The sequence below is a fragment of the Myodes glareolus genome, chromosome 27 (assembly GCF_982192425.1).
Source record: "Myodes glareolus chromosome 27, mMyoGla1.1, whole genome shotgun sequence".
Classification (NCBI taxonomy): Eukaryota; Metazoa; Chordata; class Mammalia; order Rodentia; family Cricetidae; genus Myodes; species Myodes glareolus.
In genome coordinates this window covers 39597292-39620724 of record NC_142052.1, presented here as the reverse complement: position 1 = coordinate 39620724, position 23433 = coordinate 39597292, and the positions used below count along the sequence as shown (strand labels likewise).

Genomic DNA, 23433 nt, shown 5'->3' with positions numbered 1-23433 from the left:
TTCTGTTCGTTCATGTTCTCCCCCAGGGAGGACCATTTACACCCTCTCCGCCGACAGCATCCATAACCGCCAGTTACCATCTGCTTCACATCCCTTTCCTCCCTAACTCTCTACTGTGAGTCGGAGGGCGACTGCCCATCATTGTCAGCACCACGCCTCTCGGTCTGGTTCCGCATCTTATCCCTCTGAGTGCTTCCAGCGTTCAAGAGCACCGACCATCATACTTTCTCCTTACAAGTCCTTTTCCTTAGGAGCAGTAATCTCTTAACATAAACAGTAAAGTATAGTTGCCCTCAGAGTGCCCCAGAATGAACATCTCCGATAACTTTTTTGGAGAAGGAACTATTTGAAGGAAAGCCACACAAGCTCAGTGCCTGTCCTGGAAGCTTATTTCAAGCTGCCAAGTTAGGCTCTCCAAAGGCTGGGAAAAGGTGGTTCCTGAGCCAGTAAGAGCCAGTCCTAGTGGACCACTTGTGGCTCATTTACAGATTTGGTTAACGTGATTTTCTACATTCTCAACATCAGAGTGTAGGGAGGTCTACTTATAACAGATAAACTGACATATTGTTGTGAAAAAGAAAATTGCTAGCTGTTAAAATGAGTTTTGTGGCCTCTTAAAATGGATTTGTACAAGATACTATGTTAGTGAGCCAATTAAGAGGTTATGGCATTAGGTTTGAACAGAGATTGATAGTTATGTATTTGGACAGCCCATGAAAGCAATTTCTTTGAAGGGTGGTATGGAGCAGATGTTTAATAAGCAAGATGATTGATCTAAGGAAAGAGCCAAAGAAAAAACAATGACTCCGTTGTATATCCAGTGGGAAAGAGAAACGTTGTGGAATAGGACATTCATTTAAGTATGTAAAGATATGTTACATTTGTTTATGCTGTATTTGTTTAAGTATATAAATATATGTTACATTTGTTTATGCTACATTTTTTTACGGATTAAAGATGTGTATCATTTGTTTAACCTTGCCTGCCTAAGGCATCGGATTGGGCTAACAAAAAGCTGAATGGCCAATAGCTAGGCAGTAGAGGGATAGGCGGGGCTGGTGGGCAGAGGGAATAAGTAGGGAGCGAAATCTAGGCTCGAGAGAGAGAGAATGAGAGAGAAGGAGGGAAAAAGAGAGGAAGACACTCAGGGACCAGCCAGCCAGACATGGAGGAGGCAGGAAAGTAGGGCATATGGAATGAAAGGGAAAATCCCGGAGGCAAATGTGAATGAAGAGAAACAAGTTAAATTAAGTTATAAGAGCTAATGGGACAAGCATAAGGTAAGGCCGAGCATTTATAACTAATAATAAGTCTCTGTGTTATGATTTGGGGACTGGCAGTCCAAGAAAGCCCACTACAGAGAAAGGTTAAAGAAAATGTTTAGTTGTGTCTTTTTGGATCAATAGTCAACCAGAATGGGCAAGAATTTGTCTAGGGCTCTTAGAAATCATGATTTTGAGTTTAATACAGACACAAGTCTTACAGAGAAAGCTTATTAAATTTTTACCATGGACAATGTAAACAATAAAACAGATTCTCTAAAGAAAGATGAGACTCAAAGGCAGAAGTACTGATTTTTTTTAACTCAAAAACAACCCAAAAATCATGATGGAGCATGGTCCATCTTGTGTTGGGGGTGGCTCATTTTGTCTGGGGCACATGTTTATTTTGAAATTATTCCTTATAGAACTAAAAAGACATTCAGTCCAGTTTTATCTTAATCATTTGAACCTTAATTCGTGACTAAGGCTAACTACTGCTTCGTAGATTGTTCTAGATCAAAGTTAAAGTCGTGGCTTTAACTGTAATAAATACTGCTGCATTTGGAAGAGCGATTACATTAGCCAAGATCTTATTTTTATAACTTGAGGTTCTAAAAAGCAATTCAAAACCAAACCCTTAGAATTTCCCAAAATATTCCAATCCATCTGCTGGAAAATTTATTGCCAAATTCTTTAATTTGTTAGTAAGAAATAAAACCTGCCTACTCCTGCATCTGTTCTTGGGTGTTCATTTTCTCTCGAGAGGGCCATCAGACCACCTTTCCCGGAGCACTTGAGGATATAGGCAAACACAGGCAAGCCCTATCTGCAAGTGCCCCCCAAAGGTGCTGCCATGTTGTCCTGTTTGAGCGCCATTCTCTTTCCAAAAATGTGCATGAGGAGGTATCATGGCAGCAACCTTTTCTCTTCCCTGAATTCTTACAGATCTTAGCCTTGCCAGTGGGATAATTGTAGAGTTAAGTTTTGCCTCTTGCTTTAAGACAGTGGGCGATTATACATCAAGATTCCCTCTGGCTGCTTCTCCTTCTTGATTGATGGTTTTGTCATAGAAAGAGGGTCAGATGTCTAAGCTTAGTCACCAAAACCCTGTCATTTGATATCCTGAGAGGCCAGAGGCCCTGCTTAGGTTTTGGTAGAGCCTTCATGGTCGGTAGAAAACACAGGGTGCCTAGTTTAGAAGTCCAACTCACAGCGTGATTATGGGGCTTATCCCTACACTAATTCCCACCCCCGTCCTATTCTACCTTGATTGTTTGACAGATGGGAATTCTGGGGTGTAGACAGTAATGGCTTCTACAGTGGGAACTGTGACAAGGCAGTGACCGACAGCTGCTGACACAGTGTCAGCCTGAGTTCCCAGCTGCCATTTTCCTTGTATTTCATGTTGAAAGGTGCAGGATGAAATTGGAAAGACGTGAGTTGATAAGGGGCCCCGAAGCGGGAAGCCATGTAAATGTATCTGCTTCAAAAATATTGGAAAATAGGTTTGGAAAAACTTATACATGGATTTGAAAGTGCAGGCAGACACCGATCTTTCATTTCCCTGCTGCCCAGACCTGAATAATCACACAAAAGCTATATTAATTACCACACTGTTTGGCCAATGATTCTAGCATATCCCTAGCTAGCTCTTACGTCTTGAATTAGCCCATTTCTATCAATCTGTGTGTCACGACGAGGCTGTGGTCTAATGGTAAGTTTCCTAACGTTCCGGCATGTCCTCCTTCGGCAGCTCCACGGTGTCTCCCTGACTCCGCCCACTCTCGTTCTTTATCTCTGTTCAGATTTCCCACCTGGCTTCACTCTGCTAAGTCATTGGCCCAAACAGCTTTATTCATCAACCAATAAAACAACATAAATACAGAAGGACCTCCCGCATCATGAGAGTGAAAGACAAGGACCTGGTTTCATAGGAGGATGTGGAGGAGGAGGGAGAGAAGAGGGAAAGGAGAAAGAGAAGGAGAAAAAGAGGGAGAGAAGGAAGAGAGGCAGAGGGGGAGGAAGAGGAAGGGAGAAAGCAGAAATGACACAAGATACTTTAGTTCTTTTTATGAAATTTCTGCACCATGCAGATTTTGTTTCCTGGGTCAAAACGAAGCCCAGATGATGAGTGTTGTTCTCTGGATTTGGCCGCCCCTTTGGGATTTCAGCTGGAGGAAGGGGAGGAGGGCTGTGAATGCTGTTTCTGGACAAGACATGGCTCTCAGGTATTCACACCAGCTATGTGTTCACACTTGGGTGTTCACACCAGCTATGTGTTCACACTCGGGTGTTCACACCAGCTATGTGTTCACACCATCTATGTGTCCACACTCGGTGTTCACACCATCTATGTTTTCACACTCGGGTGTTCACACCATCTATGTGTTCACACTCGGGTGTTCACACCAGCTATGTGTTCACACTCGGGTGTTCATACCAGCTATGTGTTTACACCAGCTATGTGTCCACACTCGGGTGTTCACACCAGCTATGTGTTCACACCGGCTATGTGTTCACACTCGGGCGTTCACACCAGCTATGTGTTCACACTCGGGCATTCACACCATCTATGTGTTCACACTCGGGTGTTCACACCATCTATGTGTTCACACTCGGGTGTTCACACCAGCTATGTGTTCACACTCGGGTGTTCACACCAGCTATGTGTTCACATGCAGGTGTTCACACCAGCTATGTCTCCACACTCGGGTGTTCACACCAGCACAAGATCAAGCCCATCAAAGTTCCAGCCTGGAATGAGGCTCCATCCCATTCTTAGCCAAGAAGCTATTAGCAGCTCATGGCCACTGAAGGTGTGACCACTGACAGGTTGCTCATGTTCTGGTAGATGGTCCCATACCCATGAGCACGTGGGCACCACTACATCGATAATTTTTAAAAAGCAAGAGAAAGGAAGACGTGGAGTGTGAGAGGGAAGCATTCCTGGGGGAATCTAAGAGAAGGGGAGTATTTAGGTTAAAGGTGATCAAGATGCATTGCATACATATGAGGAATTGCCAGAAAATAAATGAAAACATTAAAAATAAATCCATAGTTTTTTTTAAATAAAAAAGAACTGGAATCAGCAGCTCCTGGCAATGGGTAAGTGTCGCTGGAGTCCCCTCTAGGATGGAAGCTCAGAACATGCAGACAGTGGGACTATTTTCCCCACGGTGACATGAACAGTGCACTTCCCCATGCTTGGGGACAGGCTGGTGGGCACAATGTGGTTTTAGAAGTAGGACGTCATAACCAGCTTCATGTTGGAGCTCCGCTGGAGCTCAGCTCCATTAGCTCCTCAGCTGCTCAGGTTTCTAAAACAGAGGTGACGTCATTGCAGCTGCCCGAACGGGTCGGTACCAGAATTAAATGAGCTAGCACAGCATTCAACGAGCTCTCGGTACACTGCGCTCTTATTAAACCGGACGGTGTCCACCAAACAGCTGGGGAAAAAAACACCCCACAAACCTGGGGGAAGTTAATTTATATTTTCTTTGATTCTTACTGGAAATGATTATAGAGGGTTGTGCTTAATTTTTATTAACTATCTACATTGCCACGCCTCACCACATCAATCAATCATCACTTACAAATAAAGGTTATTATTAAATCTTGATTTACTTTTCTTTTCTAATTCCACTAAACTTCTAAAATAAAATAGAGACGAAAACCATGGTCATAAAAAAATTCCCCATGAGTTTCTGTGATCAAAATACTAAATATTTCAAAACATCAAACTGTAAAATGCTATAGCATATACATTTTTCTGTACGTTTTTCTCAAAAGGTTTCTTTAGCTACAAACTGTATTATTTATAAATTATGGCATTCTTTTGGGGAGAGCTATGAATATTTAAAGTTAAAATAACCTTTATTAACCAAATTTGATGCATACTTTCAATTAAGATCACAATAAATTTTTCTAGCAATAGAAACAGTCTCTCTTTGGAAAAGGAGAGTAGATTTACTTTATCTTCCTTGATGGTCTTGGGCCTACAATTCCCTTGCCTCTGCCTCCCGAGTGCTGGGATGACAGGTATGTGCCACCACACCAAACTTAAACAAATGTTGTTTTATTTTGGCTTTGGTTTTTTGAGACAGGGTTCCTTTGAAGCTTTGGAGCCTGTCATAGAACTCGCTCTGTAGACCAGGCCGGTCTTGAACTCACAGGGATCCACCTGCCTCTGCCTCCCGAGTACTGGGATTAAAGGCGTGCACCACCACCGCCCAGCCAATTGTAATTTTTAAACACTAAGAATGCCAAAGATTAACATTTAAAATATACTACTCAAATTAAGTTGCAAGGCAAAAGAAGCTCAAAAGATAACAAAGGATGGTGTCAAATAACTGATAATCAATCACTTTTGTTCAATAAATACATAAGTAAGAGAAATAGCCATCATTTATGACAAAAAAAATTGAACCCTTTAAGTTAATAAAGAGCTATACTTCGGTGCCCACCCTCCAACACTGAGGACTCACCCCAGAGTCTCATGCATGCCAGGCTCAACTGAATATCCGCCACACTGCATCTCCAGCACTTATAGTCTTACAAAGCTGGTCAAACTGACTTCAAGCTTCTGATCCTCCTGCCTCAGTCTCCAAAGAGCTGGGATTATCACCTAGTACTCTACGTTCCTCGGTTCTCGTCTTAAAACAGAAATGTGTGTTTCAGAAGATCCCGCTTCCCACAGGTCACAGCCTGTATTCGCACGCCCGCTTCCCACAGGTCACAGCCTGTATTCGCATGCCCTGGGAAGGAGCAGGAATTTCTACACACAAAAGACTTCACTAAGAATCAGGCTTCCCCTTACTGGTTACCAAAAATCAGTGTACTCTAGTCACAAATATTTATTGTTTTATATTGAACCACCAAAAGTATACTGTGTTAAAACTCTAGGCTAAATCAAATACTCTGGATCTTTTATAAATCCTATTAAAATACATGAAAGAAGGGTTATCCATCTAAGAGAAAAATAGAAACATAAGTCAAATGGAAACATTTACTAGCCTGTTAAAGTGAGCCAGGTCCTGGGCTATATGGGCTTATGTAATCATCTCCCGTCGTCAGCTTACCTTGTTCTGATAAGGAAACAGCCAGAAAATAGACTTGTTTTTGTCTTGGGCCCACAGCCCTTCTAGAAGCCCTTCCAATAGGCAGATTGCAAATGGCCCTTTGGGAGTCAGAAGGGGCCATCTGTCCTACGCAGAAAAGCAGGGGAAGCCACCGGGCAGTGGTTCTAACCTTCCTGATGCTGCAACCCTTTAACGCACCTCATGTTGTGGTGACACCCAAACATAAAACTATTTCATTGCTACTGCGTAGCTGTCATTTTGGTGTCATTCTGAGTCACAGTGTAAAGATCTGGTGTGCGGGATGTCTGACACGGGGCCCCTGTGAAAGGCTCATCCAGCCCTCAAAGGGGTCGTGACCCCGGCTGAGAGGCGCTGCCTTAGGGCCTCCGGTTCTGGAGTCAAAGTCTGGGCTAATGGAAGAGCACTCAGGGATCAAATGGAAGCAACCATATCCCAGCACGTATGGAAGCAGGCAATAGACAATATAGTTCCCAGATGTTACACGACACTCTTCCCCATTACTGCTCTCATGGGGCACATCCTTAGAGAGAGAGAAAGAGAGAGAGGGAGGGAGGGTGCGCAGGGTTAAGAAGCACTGGATTTCCTTGTCTTTAGATCATCCAGAATGCCAGATTTTATTGAGTTTAAAAGTGGTGGGTTTCCACAAGGCCTCTTCATACACCCCTAATTTTTACTTAACCTCCCCTTCCCTAATACTGCCCCATCTCTACTCAAAATTTTACTCTTGGTAAATGCCAAAATGAAAATATGAGGTTGTATTTAAACTAACTATTTTGAGGTATGCCATATGATGACTCTTTAAAAGGCTGTTACAGTGTGCTGTTTGTTAATCCGAAAGTGTGCATTACACTTGTATAAGAAAAGCAGGGCTCTGAAGTAATTTAGCTTTGTAGTATGATCTCATCCATACATAAATAGCTATGGATATATTTATAGACAGGCTGTGGGTTGGGTTGCCGTGTCTGGGGGCAGGCCTTAAGGATGTTTTGTTTCTGTTTTTAATCTTTTATCATGTATTTTGTAGTGTGCATGTGTTCTTTTTTTAAACTTGGCAAAGCCCCCTACAGAGGTATTTCTTTTCCCCGTCTCACCGTTCTTACTTTGTAATAAGTTTAGGTTGGCAAGTTTTGATTTGGATTATGACTTGGGAATGTGAGGTAACTGTATATGGGGTTGGAAAAAGAAGTTCCATGTCACAATAGAGATTTTACAGTTTTGGTTTGCAGGGTTTATTATTTTCTTCCCCAAAACTACTCCAGAAACTGGGGTGTGCTGTCATTGGGTGGGGTTTCTCGGATGGTTGGCCTCAGCTCCTAATCTAAACATAACTCTTCTGTGATCTAATTTCTGCAAAAATAGAAATATGAGCTATTGTTGAATATTAAAACAAATAATATTTCATGTGCGCTTCAAGTCAGCAGTGTTACCAGTCATCAGGAATGTTGTCAATCAGAACGCGTTTCTTGGGATGTCCTGTAGGTCCTGGCTAACATGTGGACCCTTCCGTCAACCTGCGTAGCTCAGCCTGGGTCTGGAGTCTGCTGGTACCCAACATGTCTGACTGGTCTGTTTTCTATCAGAGAGTTGACACTTTTGGCTGAAAGTTGGTTTATTTGGCTGTGTTGTTTGAAAGTCTTCTTGGGAAGTCAAGTACTCATCTGACAGATTCTAACATCACTCTACTCTGACAGCCTAAATTTCTGTGCTGTTGTGATGTGAAGGATGAGAGTTATTACCTATTTCCTGCAGAAACTTCCAAGCCTGGGTGATAGAGATCTTTGAATAACAATTGATTATTATGATTTATGCATGGAAAAATGTCAGTACAAAGTGAACCTCCAATTTCTGATTCCCATGACCAGGGCACTATAGTCACAAAATGTTGAAATATTGTTCTATATTAAACAACAGAAAGACACTGTATTGAAACTCTCTGTTAAATCAAGCATTCTGATAGGTCTTCTGCAAATCCTAGCAAACTCCATGATGTTGAAAATGTGATACTTGGGTCCCCAAATGGCTAATGTCTGTAACCCTTTTCAGAGAAGCCTTTGTCTCAATACCTTGGTTTAACAAAATGTCCACGTGTCTAGCTTACTTTTATTTCATGTGTTATTGTTTTAGAATAAGGTGGTTGAAAGTGAAGGGGCAAAATCACTATGGCTTTTCTTAGGGTTTTCTGGTTGGCCATCAGCAGAGCTTCCCGTAAGCCATTAATTATGCCTGAAGTCAAGGAGTGGTCAGGTCCAGGGAGGCTGTCCTGAGGAAGAGAAGTCAGGGCTTCTCCCTAATCTTACAGGCATATGAAGTTAACAGAAATCAATCTGTGGCTCCATTACTCTTAATGTGTCTGTGAAAGATGTGTAGAGATGGAGCCGAGCAATGAATTTTCCTGCAGTAACCTTTGCAATTTCCAGGAAGATGGGGCCCCACAATAACAACTCCACCTGGTTGCTATGACATCATGATGCTGATAGCACTACTATAACCTGTTTGGGTACCAGCTGCTCAAGATGGTTCCAACTTGGTTAGCTGAAATAGTACACTTTTTTTTTCCACAATGATCTGGCCAGAACTCCAAATAGGAACCTCAGAAAAACCATACCAAATACTCAGAGACTATTTGCAATTATACCAGACAGTAATCTTGGAACTTAACCATCATTTTATTTTCACAGGATCCCATAGAAAGAACATCACCCCCATGACAGCTGGAAGTAATTATAGAAGACAACATCCCCTCTCCCAACAAAGTTTGTTCTCAGGGTTAGGGACATCAATTAGGGTTGATTATAATTGGTATAAGGTTGGGGGCTGGGGGGAAGATTATGTAAGCTCTCTTGTAAGGATCTCTTTGAAAAAAAAGAGAAAATTGGATGGGATAATAGATTGGTGTGAGCTTACTCACACTAATAATAATAATGAGTAATGGAGTGGATACTTGTGAGCTATTATTTTTAGGCAATTTATATTGGTATAGATTCTTACATTGATACAAACTTAAATTATATTGGCTATGTTTCTATTTTCATCTACAATATTTGTATATCTGGGCAAAGTTATTTTGTCAGATTGTATGCATGCATGCTTCTACCTCTGCTTAAGACATTTTGTATACTGATACAATTTTAGGATATATTTGTCATATTGCAATATTCATTTCTACCTCTGATCAAGATACTTATACATTGTTTACATTTTGAGATCATTGTCCTCATTTGTTTCACAGCTGCTTAAAGATTGTTTAATATTCTAATATGAAGCCTTAGTCTTTAAGCTATATAGGTATTAAGAATTATAGGTCAATAGTCATCCATGTTTGTCATACTTATAGTTAGACTAATCAGGTTCTTTAGATACATGGAGATTAGGTAATCTCCAACCACTTCAAAAAGCTGTAGAATATGGCATTTAAATAACTTAGGGTTCTGTTGAAATAAGACACAATTGCTCCTGGCAGCACCCATCTGTTCCCGAGAGAATGTTGAACACTGAAGACACTCCACTTGGAGCTTGTTTTTTTTTTCTTGGCAAAACTGGCCTTTGGGCAAGGAACTGCCCATGTGCTGACCACTGACAAAATACACAGTGTCTGGACAGGACAAACAGGATACAAGGAAAAAGACTGTCAAATCTTGCCAAGACAGGGTAAGATGGTTTTGAAACATTTCCTGCCTCTGAAAATGATCCGTCAGTTACTCTAGGCCTTAGCCAAAGTTGGTTGTTCCAACATCGTAAGAGAGACTTTGGGTGATTGCTCAGGTAACCAGTTGTCTCTGTCATTTGTTGCACATTTTGGAAGTTGCTTGATTGCACTTTGTGCTTACTCAAGTAATATTATTTCCCTTCTCGGGTCTTTGTTGGGGTTGAAGACTAGATAGTTGTAGTTACTTTCCTCTCATGACTTGGCCAAGTAATTTGTTATACAAGACTTAAACTTATTAGGATAGGATAATTATTGAAACATTTATTACATGTAATAAATTGATATTGTTTATGCTGGTTATAATTCTAATTTTTATACCCGATATTGGTTCTTATTGTATATGACTTTGTATTAGGCTTAGGACTTTCTTATTTAAACAAAAAGGGGGAGGTTCTGTAGGAATTCCTACAGCCAGTAGCCTTTAAATTACCCACCCACTTGGGTGTGGCCTCTTTTACTATATATGCTGGTTTAAAGTGTGTGTCCACCCTCTTTTCTGGCCTCTTTTCTGGCTACAGGGTTCGGTTGCTGTTCCCCGTTCCAGCAGAGGACTGTGATTTGTGGGTCTACCCTTAAATAAATAACCCTCTATTATACTCAATTCTGAGCTAGTGTGGAATTTCTTTTAAGTGTCCTCCTTTAATGAGTGGCTTGTGAGCTTTGTGTAGGTAGTTCCAGACAGACTAGGCTTGACATTTAAGGCACTGACTGAAATTTGTAAGTAGTTTATTGTGTCTTCCTTTCCAAATTTTGTGCTAATCCAGGCACCACAATACTATGGTTTGAATGTGTACCCCTAGAATTATGTATTAGAAACTTAATGCCTAAGTTCATTGATGATTATATCTAGAGATGAAGCTTTGGGGGAGGTAATTAGGATTGGGTTCTAGTGATGGTATTAGTGGCTTTAGGAGGCAGAGACCCAAGTTTGCTTATCCCAATTGGTGATGCTCTCTGCCATGCTATGATACAGCCAAGGAGGCCTCATTAGAGGCTTGCGCCGTTCTCCTGGACTTCCCCATTTCCAGAACTATCACCCTAATACACTATTAGCAATGAACTGTCAGGTCATGGGTGTTTTGTTATGGCAAGAGAAAACAGGTTCATCATATCCTAGGCCTGCGGAATCCATATGGAACCTTGGCAAAGAGGTGAACCTTACTGACTCAAGCCCTGGTCTCGGCCGAGACACCCTCTGCTTTGATATTTGGAAATCGAATCTGGGATTAGTAAATTCTGGTGGTGATAACAGGACCGTGGGGTGAAAGCAGAATGGAGACAGATGTTGTCAGGCTAGTTCTTAAAGAATATCTACACCAGAAAGCCCAGTTTCCCAATGACCAGGAGAAAGTGTTTGACCCTTGCAGTTGGGAGCTCAAATGATGGGTATCTGTTGGTCTTACAACAGAATCTAGGCTATGACATAAGGATAAGTTAGTTCTTAGAAGGAACAAATAATAAGCAGAATGTTTGATTTTTAGAGGATTGGAAGAACTACTTTCTTCCAAGATTTCTGGCTTCACATTAATAAAGAAATTTTTCATTCAGATACTATATCAGGATCCTGTCTTTCTCCTCTTCTTTTTAATTCTTTGATCATCAGATTATTAATTTCCCTTCAGTTGTAAATTGCTCTAGCCTTTCCAGGGTCTCTTGACTTCGGGTTTTTACCTGTGGTCCACAGAGTTCTTTGTTGGTTGCTTTCTGACGTGAGAATTCCTCCATGTTTTGGTGGCTTATGTGCCTTCCTTTTGGCTTTCTGAGGCAGGGTCTTGCTGTGTGTCCCCAACTGGCCTGGGGCTCACTCTGTAGCACAGGCTGACCTTGAACTCACATCATCCTTCGTGCCTCAGTTTCCCCAAGTGCTAGGATTGCAGGCTCATTGTCCCGTCTCAGGCAGGGTACAGTTTGGGCAGCTGACCGTCTGCAGTGTGCCTGTCAGGATGGATCTTATCACGGCTTTAGTGAGAATTAGCTTTAAAGTCTCCAGTGTTTTGTGATACATTTTGCTTTCATGGTCTACCCCCGACTAAGAGAATGAGTATGAACAATAAGGACATAGATAAGAGGGCTTTAAAAATGAAAATCGTTTGCAAACAACTGTGTTACCTCAGCATTCTTTTTTAAAAAGTAATGGTGATGTTTTTTAAATCCTAGTACTTAACGTTAAAATTCAAACTTGGCATCAATCAATACGCAGGATCCTATTGCTGAATAGAACTGCTCTCACACGCAGTGTGTGTGTGTTGATCTTTCATTCTTCCATATGACTCTCTGTAGGATGGAGAAACCTTCTTCTTTCTCACCTGCTTCCCACCCACTCCTCCTTCCCTCACCTTCCCCCCCCATTCCTCCACCCCCTTCCCCTCTCTTTTCCTCTCTTCTCCCCTCCCCGACTTTCTCCTTTCCTTATCTCCTCCTTGGCTCCCTCCATCCCTCCTTTCCTCTCTTCTTAAGACAGAGCCTCACAGTGTAACTCTGCTGGGGAGTTCCCATCTTCCTGCTTCATCAGACTTCCCAGTGTTGGGGTTCCGTGTGCCTTCACACCTGACTAAGATTCCCCCACCTTCCTGCCCAGACTCTGCGGTATTGGGGTTCCATGCGCCATCACACCTGGCTAAGATTCCTTCTTTGTTTTTAAATAAATGTCACCTTCGTTGAGAATGGAGCCTTTCCTCTGTTTTCCCCTGGAGCTGAAACAGTGGCTGTCCTTTGCGGCCGTCCCCGAACTGTCAATAGACAATCGGACAGGTTTGCCACTCCGCCTTCCTGACCTATATTTGCTTTCAATGCCTAATCTGATTGCTACTTATTATTCTATTGCATCCCATCCTCTTATTTCAAATATATGTCTGTTTATGGTGCATCTATATGTGTATGCATGTGTGTGTGTGTGTGTGTGTGTGTGTGTGTGTGGTGTATGCACTTGTGTGTGAAGAGAAAGGCCGATTTCCAATGCCCTGTTCTGTCACTTTGCCCCTTTAGTTTCTTGAGACATCGTCCTCTTACTGAACCTAGAGCTAGATTGGCCCCAGACAGTTTCTGTCGCCCTCCAATCTCTAACTCCACAGCACTGCAATGCAGTTACAGATGCAGGCAGGACCACCCTTCCTCTTCCCTCTTCATTTGGCCTTTGGGGAGTTAAACTTGACTATGGAGTAAACCCTCTTATTCCCTGAGCCATCTCCCTGGTCTTGTCTCTCTGTCTTCTGCTTTAATGTATGGTTTGTTAACTTAAGTAGCGATGATCAACATTCGTTGGTGATGTCAGACATTGGAAAGTAGCCTGAGCTTGGCCCTTTGTGTGAGGTGGGGCAGCCCTTGGAGGCTCTTTTGTGGAGGACCACATGACATGGCTTAGAATCCTGTGGGCTCCCTCTAGCTGCTGTGTTAAAGCTAGCCTGGGCTGTATCACAGAGCGCCCCAGACACACACACACACACACACACACACACACACTGCCAAAGACAGACAACCCCGCCTTCCCAACACAAATGCGCTCTGCCCACTGCACTCGCTCTCATCCTGTTCATCTTAAAGCCGGCGTTTTAAGGTACAAACTGGCTCCTCGTGGTTTGTTTGTCCTTTGATAGGCGTCGCTCTTGCGGTGGCATTAAAGGCGTGCGCCAGCCACCACCACCCGATTGGAGGGCGTCCATGCGTTGGTATTATTTTATTTTCCAGAAACATGAACTCTGACACATCCATTACAATTGCTATATGGGAAAAATCATTTTTCCAGCGATTTTGTAAACAGTCCTTTCTGGGCATGCGAGCACTGCTGTTTTATTATGATGTAAGCTGTGGGAGTCAGGCATCATAAAGAAGGTTTCAGACCCAGCTGAGCCCTCCGGGGACACACTGGCACAGTCTGTGTTAATTAATTCTCAGGTTATTCTTAGGCAGAAGCTGGCAGCTGGGTATTTGTCTTACCCCTGCTCCTGTAATTTCCGGCAGCCGTGGCCCAGTTATAAGAGTGCTCGGGACATCCTTGGATGGATCTCTCTTAAATTCACCCAAGGGCTCCTGCTTTCTTCGGTCCTGTCAATGTTTCTGGGGTTCTGCTGTCCCTTAGATTTGCAGATCCTTTGTGTAATTAAAAAAAAAAAAAACAACCTAAAAACCTAAATCCCGTTTTATGCTTCCTTTCTGTGTTGCTACAGCCCGTTCTTCCCTGTGATGCTCAGGCCTACGGAAGCTCGTGACTGTTTGCTGCGTACCAGAGGCCCGGAGACAGGGGAACAGGAGGAGGCAGGGAATGCCTTCGGTCTTCCGCTCCCTGAGGCCATCCTGAACTAGGCAGAATTTATAGGAATCAAAAGACACATGATCTCTACTTTGAGACAAGGTCTTACTGTGTAGCATAGGCTGGCCTTTTTAAATGTATTTTTTTATATTTATTTATTATGTATACAGTATTCTGTCTGTGTGTATGCCTGCAGGCCAGAAGAGGGCACCAGACCTCATTACAGATGGTTGTGAGCCACCATGTAGTTGCTGGGAATTGAACTCAGGACCTTTGGAAGAGCAGGCAAGGCTCTTAACCTCTGAGTCATCTCTCCAGCCCTCTTAAATGTATTTTTGATAATCTAATATAATTATATCACTTCCCTTTCCCTCCTGCTCTGGGTCTTACAGCCTTCCTGTGTAGTGTAGGCTGGTCTTTTTTGTATGTATTTTTTTTTTGACGTTATAATATAATTATATCAACTCTCCCTTTCCTACTGCTTTGCCTCGTACATTCTTTCTGCCCTCTCTTCCTCAGTGACGTCTGAGCCACAGGAGTGGGATTCGTGTTGTAGATGTTCTCCGTCTGTCGCAAACAGAAGTTTCCTTGATGCTAGGTGAAAACCACTGTCCATGGGCCTGAGTTAGCTTAATCTTGATTTCACAGTCTTCATACCTCAGACTCCCAGGTAGCTGGGATTATAGGCTGGTGTTGCGTCCGCTTTATCAGCAATGAAGACGCAACACCGGACTCTACTTAACTGCGGTTTATTCAGGCCCTTAAAATAATCTTCTCATCCTTTTGCTACCTCTCGCAACCTCTCGCCCCGGGGGGAAAAGTCAGTCTGCAGCTTAAATAACCTCTGGGTAGCCAACCCCAGCAAGCCACGTGGGAGACGCAGATAGGTCCAGAAATGCGGAAGCAAGCCAGATCTGAGCGTTAGCCATATATGGAGTTGTTACACATCTGAGAGCATTCACTGTTGGAAAGGTGGAAGGCAGGAATCAGCGCCACCTGTAAGGCGTGGCATCACGTGGCTCTCTACAGGCTGGTACCAGACCTACCTCAGATTTTCTGATTAGTGTGTACTAACTGTAAAAACTCACTAGTTTGAAGGCTGGGCACGTGGTACGCAATTGTAGTCCTACAACTCAGGAGGTAGAAGCGGAAGAATTAGGAGTTCAAGTCCAGTCGCCGCTACTTTTTGAGCACCATGGTAACCTGGAGTACATGAAATCCATTTCAAGAAACCAAAACATTAGCGAAACAGAAGCAAAGCCACCACCCTTTCTAACAGGAGCAACAGAAAATGGGTTTCTTTATGACATTCCCATAGGTGCATATAATATACTTTGATCATATTTATATCTCTATACCTTCACCTCCTCTTTATGTTATGTCTGTCCTCTTCCTAAATAGCCCCACTTCTACTTACATGTGTTTTTCTAAATATACTTGTATATTATATATGATATATAACAAAACATATGTTGTATATTACATAATGTATATAATATAGGTGGTATATAATATATTGTATGATATATAATAAAACATGTTGTATATTATATGATATATAATATATACACATATAAAATATTGCACACAGGGAGGAAACCATGTGACATTTATCTTTCTGGCTAATTTACCATAATAGGATGATCTCTAGCTCTGTTCATCTTCTCTCAGATGACGTCATCTCGTTCTTTGTGGCTGAGTAGAGTTGCGACACTAGCTGCTTCCCGTGGGGCACCCTACACGCGTCCAATCCCTTCACCTTCCACAGCCCATGAAGGTTCACTCCGTGTAATAAACGAATGCACTGAAGCGGTGTGAAGTTACTGCTGCCGCTGGTTTATGAATGCGGTACTCACAGTTAGCCTGTGTTCTCAGTCCCTATTTATCTCTAGTTGGGGTGTCTGTAAGGGATGTGATTGTACGCCACTTCAAAAGAATAAGTGTTTTGTGAGTGTTACACTGACAACCACCCTCATTTGCCTCCTCCGACCCAGACACCACGGGGGCGTTCTCGATTGGAAGACTGCAAACTTAGAGGTAGAAGCTAGAGGGCATCATAGGCAGGGACTTCCCAGAATTGCCAGTGTCCCTGTCCTCCGGTCTACTCCGGGGGAAAAACCGTCTCCTCAGACTGGATGTCTTCCTCTAACAAGAGAGTATGATCCCTAATTAGGGGGTTGACTAAAAGGTGTCTTGAAGACAAGAGGCCCCACAAAGGACCGTGGGCAGATTGAGGAGCCCATGCCTGCTCCCTGGTTATGGTCTAGCTCAGCGATGCGTTCCTCTTGGCCGTGTGGAGACCGCTGGCAGTAAGGACGCAGATGTGTGTTCATCATTTAGACCTGCTCTGTGTGGGCCCCTCAGGAACCCCTACCCACTTGTATCCATTGAGTGCGTGGGATATGGTTAATGCATGCTGTGTTTCCAGGAAGCCAAAAGCCTGGGGTGGGGGTGGGGGGAGAACGGAATGCCTCACTCATAATGGTTTATATTAAATTAATGCTGAAATAACAGATTGTATATATTGAGTTCAAATGGATGGTTAACATTTCTCCTTGTTTTATGTTTTCAATGTAGTGTCTAGAAAATGTAAAATTAGCCGGGTGTTGGTGGCGCACGCCTTTAATCCCAGCACTTGGGAGGCAGAGGCAAGTGGATCTCTGTGAGTTCGAGGCCAGCCTGGTCTACAAGAGTTAGTTCCAGGACAGGCTCCAAAGCTATAGAGAAGCCCTATCTCGGAAAAAAAAAATGTAAAATTATACATGCAGATCGCATTATATCTCTGTTAGACAATGCTGGTTTATGTCCCTTCGCCTCTTTCACATGTTCTAACCTGTTTTTATGCAGTTACTTTGCTGCACCGTGTGTCTCCTGTTTCCTGCACATTCTCTTCTTTACCTACTTGTCTTTCAGCTTTTTTAAAAATTTACTTATTTATTTATTTATAAAAATTTCCACTTTCTCCCCTCCTCCCAGTACCCTCCCATTCCCCCCACTCCCTCTCTTCCTCCCTCTCCAGCCCTAAGAGCAGTCAGGGTTTCCTGCCCTGTGGGAAGTTCAAGTTCCTCCCCCTCCCTCCAGATCTAGGAAGGTGAACATCCAAACAGACTAGGATCCCAAAAAGCCAGTCCATGCAGACGAAACAAGACCCAGTGCCATTGTCAATGGCTTCTCAGTCAGCCCCCATGTCAGCCACATTCAGAGAATCCGGTTTGATCACATGCTCGTTCAGTTCCAGTCCAGCTGGCCTTGGTGAGCTCTCATTAGATCAGTCCCCATGTATCAGTGGGTGAATGCACCCCTCGCAGTCCTGACTTCCTTTTTCATGTTCTCCTTCCTTCTGCTCCTCATTTGGACCTTGGGGGCTCAGTCCAGTGCTCCAAAGTGGGTCTCCATCTGTATTGCCATCCATCGTCGGATGAAGCTTCCCTCTGATCTTGCCTTCCTTGCTCACGTTCTCTTTCCTTCTGCTTCTCATTTGGACCTAGGGAGTTAAGTCCAGTGCTCCAGTGTGTGTCTCTGTCTCTATCTCCATCCATCGCCAGAGGAAGGTTCTCTGGATAGAACTCCTCAGCACTCTTCTTTCTGCTTTTATTCACGCAACTAATACGTTCTGAAGCTTTTTGGGATTTGTTTGTTTGTTTGTTTTCGTTACTGTGGCAATACTGTAAACACACAAAACTCCTTGTCCTCCTCAGTCAAAGGCAAACTAGCCCAGCTCTGTGGCCATCCACCCTAGCTATGACATTTGTCTATTTCCGCTCCTCACTGTCTCCTCTCTTGTTCCCGGCTGGGTCCTGGAGTCAATCTCCAGGGCCATCCGTGTGGTGTGTGCCAAGTGTGGGTTCACGCACATGTCAGGTGTGAGACCATCGGCCTGCCCTCCCCCCCAGGTCAGCTGTGAGACCACTGGCCTGCCCTACCCCTGTCCCCCCCGTCAGCTGTGAGACCACCGGCCTGACCCCCCCCCAGAGGTCAGCTGTGAGACCACTGGCCTGCCCTCCCCGCCCCCCGTCAGCTGTGAGACCACTGGCCTGACCCCCCCACCCAGAGGTCAGCTGTGAGACCACCGGCCTGACCCCCCCGCCCCAGAGGTCAGCTGTGAGACCACCGGCCTGACCCCCCCACCCAGAGGTCAGCTGTGAGACCACCGGCCTGACCCCCCCCGCCCCAGAGGTCAGCTGGGAGACCACCGGCCTGACCCCCCCCACCCAGAGGTCAGCTGTGAGACCACCGGCCTGACCCCCCCCGCCCAGAGGTCAGCTGTGAGACCACCGGCCTGACCCCCCCCCCCGAAGTCAGCTGTGAGACCACCAGCCTGCCCTCCCCGCCCAGAGGTCAGCTGTGAGACCACCGGCCTGACCCCTCCCAGAGGTCAGCTGTGAGACCACCGGCCCGCCCCCCCCCAGAGGTCAGCTGTGAGACCACCGGCCCGCCCCCCCCAGAGGTCAGCTGTGAGACCACCGGCCCGCCTCCCCCCCCAGAGGTCAGCTGTGAGACCACCGGCCTGCCCCTCACCCCTCCACCCCCGCCCAGAGGTCAGCTGGGAGCATCACCGCATCACCAATGCTTTTGCGCCTAATCCCCAGCATTCCGGGGTCTCACTGTGTTTGGATTGCGGCTATCACGGTGCTCTGGGCAGCACACAGATCTTTACAGACACCAGGCTGTCCTTTTTGCACAGTTGTTGGGACAGATTGTGTGTGTGAAGTGACATCAGTAGCGTACTGAATTCTTTCCTATATGAGCTTTTTGGTCTTCTCAAAAATCTCGAGTTCCTAGAGGGAACCATATGCGGTAGGAAGGAGATGAAATGAAAAGAACATCCCTTAGGTTTTATTGTTCAGTATCCTCTCTGATCTGATACTAAGTACATAATAACACATGATCCATATATGTCTGCCGATTCCATTAATTAATTAATTAGTTCCATTAATGTGGTAAATTCACATATCTCCAGGCCTTTTTCCTTTTCAACTGAGATACATGTAATGCGTTCAGGTTTTGATTTTTTATTTTAGGTCTTTTCTTGGTCCAGTGTGGTCTCATGGGTGGGACACTTGTCTTTTATTCTTTGTGTCCTTGGCACCTACCACACAGGAGGTGCTCCGTGTGTATCCTCTGGTGGTCACAAAGTCAGGTCTTAGCCTTCGTGGCCGACTTTGGCACTGGAGAACAGCGTTTGCCTGGGGCATGAGCCCCAGACGGGGTTTCTTGGGAGTTGAGCTTCTCTGTGATGCAGGGTGGTTCTGTTTTGGATTGCTGCTGTCTTTTGGGTGGGTGAGGATACTGACAGCCTGCTCTCCCAGTCAGAAATAGACAAGGGTTGGGGATGGAGCATGGGGGAGTCATGGAACTATGCAAACCAGTTCTGCTTGGTGAAATTAAAGTAGAATGAACTAATGGGATCATATTCATGGCTAGACTTAATTGAACACTTAGTTTATGCTAGACACTGTTTTAAATTTGTTTTTTATTCTACAATAACTAATTTAGTGTGTTCCAAAGTCCTGGGGACAGAGATTAATGACAATAGGAAAACAGAACAAGAAGACGACATTGAAATAAGATGTCAGTGATCACAGGGTGAATGAATGGTAGAGACATGACCAAAAACCCATGCATGGGGCTTTGGACCTCATTCCCGAAAGCACAATGCTAACCCACTTCTCTGTTTAAATATAGGCCATGCTAAAACATACAATCCAGTTGTGTGCCTTGGTCTTTTCCTTTGTTTCTAGAGCAGAATAATTTCCACAGTTAGTCTGTTGTGTTTTAAGTTGTGAAGACTCTGGCCTATTTCTCTCAGGCAAGTAGCTTCGTTATGGACAGCGTGCCTTTGCCGTCCGCCTGCCATGTGTTAGGAGTTAATTATTGATAGCTCGCTGGAACTGGTGTGGCGCTTGACTCACAGAGTTCATAAAGAAATCATGGCTTATGGAAATGCCCTGGCATGAAAGCAGCGAGCCGCTGACCCGTGTTTTAGGCTTCATAGGTCAGAGAGTGTCCAACAGTCATGGGACATATCTTAATGGGGTGCTCCTGCATACACCACGCAAAACAGAAGGGGCTGCGTGAACAAGCAGGGGAACTTAATGCCATTGCCCTGAAGAAACCAGCTTGTCTGTTTTTATTTTTCTCTTTCCACGTAGGGTTTCCTGCCTACCAATCCAAGTTACTATTTGTTTATTTATTTACTTACTTACTTATTTATCTGAGGCATCTCGCTGCCAGATTATTTTGACTCAAGGAATAGTGCTAAAACCATGAGATCAACTTCATGGCAGAAATCGCTGTAGATACATTTACAAGTACAGTAGGTGTATTCATGGAAACGTGAGCTCTGGGGTGGCTAATCTGGGCTGTCAAGTTGACACATCTGGGAAGAGAGAACTGTCTTAGTAAGAATTTCTGTGGTTGCTAGGAAACACCCTGGCCAAAAGCAAGCCGGGGAGAAAAGGGTTTATTTGGCATATAGCCCAGATCATAGTCCATCTCTGGAAGAATTCAGAACAGGAACTCAAGCAAGGCTGGAACCCGGAGGCAGGAACGGATGCAGAGGCCTTGGAGGGGGGATGCTCACTGGCTTGCTCCTCGTGGCCTGCTTAACTTGCTCTCTTAGAGAATCTGGGGCCACCAGCCCAGGATGGCCCCGTCCACAGTGGTTTGGCCTCTCCCACATCAATCACTGAGAAAATGCCTTACATCTGGATCTTCTGGAGGCCTTTTCTCAGCTGAGGTTCCCTCCTTTCAGACGACTCCAACCTAGGTAAAGTTGCCGTCAAACCAGCCAGGACAAGAACCACAACTGGAAAATTGCTGCTGTCTGACTGGCCTCTGGGCACGTCTGGGGGGCATTTTCTCGGTTGCTAATTGATGTAAGAGAGCCAGGCCAGCACGCTGTGAACAGTATTATCCCTGGCCAGGTGGGCCTGGGCTGTATAAACATGGAGTTCGACATGAGTAAGGGAGCAAGCTAGCAGCTTGGTCCCTGATTCGCTCAGTTTCTACCTCCACATTCCTGCTTGAGTGTCTGCCCTGGCTTCCCTCGGGTGATGGACTGAAGCCGGGAAGCTGAGACAATCTCCCTCCCCACCCTCCTTCACTCCTTGCTTTCTGCCATGGCATTTGTCATGGTAATAGAAAGCAAACCAGAACAGGCGTCTCACCAAAAGTACAGAACGGATGGGGAAACGGGAAAAGTTAGGGAACCGTTTCTCCCTGTTTCTCTGCTCACAGACTCGGTATCGAAGGTTGGTAGCTGTTGCCCAGCATGATGCCGGAGAGTAGCTGGCTTGCTTTGAAGTCAGAATCTCATGCTAACTTTTCAGGACTCCATAGGTTAGCTTTAAATGAAATATTTTATATCAAAGATTCCAGCAAAGACTGACGGTACAGTCGTCTTCCTTCCTCTGAGTAGTTCTTTCTTTCTCTGAGACCTGTGACTCGGCCCTGCTGATAGCAAGATGTCTTCAGGAAATGCAAAAATTGGGCATCCTGCCCCCAACTTCAAAGCCACAGCTGTTATGCCAGATGGACAATTCAAAGATATCAGCCTAAGTGATTACAAAGGAAAATATGTCGTATTCTTCTTTTACCCTCTGGATTTTACTTTTGTGTGGCCCACTGAGATCATTGCTTTCAGTGATAGGGCAGAAGAATTTAAGAAACCGAACTGCCAAGTGATTGGAGCTTCTGTGGATTCTCACTTCTGTCATCAGGCATGGGTTAATACACCCAAGAAACAAGGAGGATTGGGACCTGTGAACATTCCTTTGGTATCGGATCCCAAGTGCAGTATTGCTCAGGATTATGGAGTCTTAAAGGCTGATGAAGGTATCTCTTTCAGGGGCCTCTTTGTTATTGATGATAGAGGTATCCTTCGACAGATCACTGTAAATGATCTTCCTGTTGGCCGCTCTGTGGATGAGACTCTGAGACTAGTCCAGGCTTTCCAGTTCACTGACAAACATGGTGCAGTGTGCCCAGCTGGCTGGAAACCTGGCAGTGGTACCGTCAAGCCTGATGTCCAAAAGAGCAAAGACTATTTCTCTAAGCGGAAGTGAATACTGGACCGTTGTTCTGCCAGGCTGCATTGGGCAGCCAGAAGAAAATCTCCTGTAGTCTATTTGTGCTTAAAAACAAAACTTGGTGTTATCCAAGACATGCCTTTCCTGCAGTGCTAGGGGGTGGGGGTTGACCTGAGCTGGGTTGTGGGTAGACTCTATGATACACCTGTTGCAGAAATCAGCCTGTTCTTTTTGTAGTATCTATTAAACTTGAAAATGTGAAAAAAAGACTGACGGTACACAATAAAACATACGAGTGGTTTTTATTAAAAGCTTTATTATTTAAAGGGGTATGCAAGAGAAGCAAATTCACTCTACATAAAGCCAGTAGGGTCTGGGTGGCGTAACATGAACCCACAGGCAGGGGTGGGTAAGTAGACAGCCTCACAGGTACCAGGCAAAAGGACAGAAATCTTACACAGGGTCTCCTAAGCAGTTGGCCAATCTGTAGGAGGAGAGTCCCAGTGGGTATGTGAGGCTGGATGCCAGGCCCAGCAGGGAAGTCCATTCCTTGTTGGAGACCAAATGGCAGTCAGAGGAAAACATGCCTCATGATCCAGGCGGTAGGAATGCCTTGTACCTCTGGGCACATCAAGATGAACAGAAGCAGGCTTGGAAGAGAGACTGGAGATTTAAGTCATGCCGCGGAGTCTCTAGGATAAAGATGCTCACCGCTCTTCACCTGTTCAGTTAACAGTGGGTCCCGCCCGCTGTCCTCCCAACGCCATTGTAGATGCCAGGAATTAAATAGTGATAAAACGTGAACATCTCTGCTTGTGTGAAACGTACGTTCTTGATCGGGGAGATAGACAATGACCAGGTGAGTTAGCAGGCGACAAGTCAGATCTTAGAGAAACAAAGAGGTACTTCCAGGATGTTCCCCTTCTGCATAGAACACCTCCTCCTCTGTATTTAAATGCAGAGGTGGCATTTGATTGTGCTCCCGAAAACGGCTTCAGTGAGCTGCCTTCCTCGTGGCAAGGGGACCGAAAGCAGTGCGCGTGACCTGGGTACCATCTATCAACTGTATTCAGCACGCCTCTTGCTGGTT

The 23433-nt window shown here is 44.7% G+C and overlaps 1 protein-coding gene and 1 pseudogene across 2 annotated transcripts in view; both read left to right on the top strand.

Moving 5' to 3' along the window:
- The window catches only part of Hecw2 (HECT, C2 and WW domain containing E3 ubiquitin protein ligase 2), a 337940-nt gene that overhangs the window by 126369 nt on the left and 188138 nt on the right, over nucleotides 1-23433 (top strand). The window lies entirely within an intron of this gene.
- LOC148117699 (peroxiredoxin-1 pseudogene) lies at nucleotides 21717-22411 on the top strand (annotated as a pseudogene).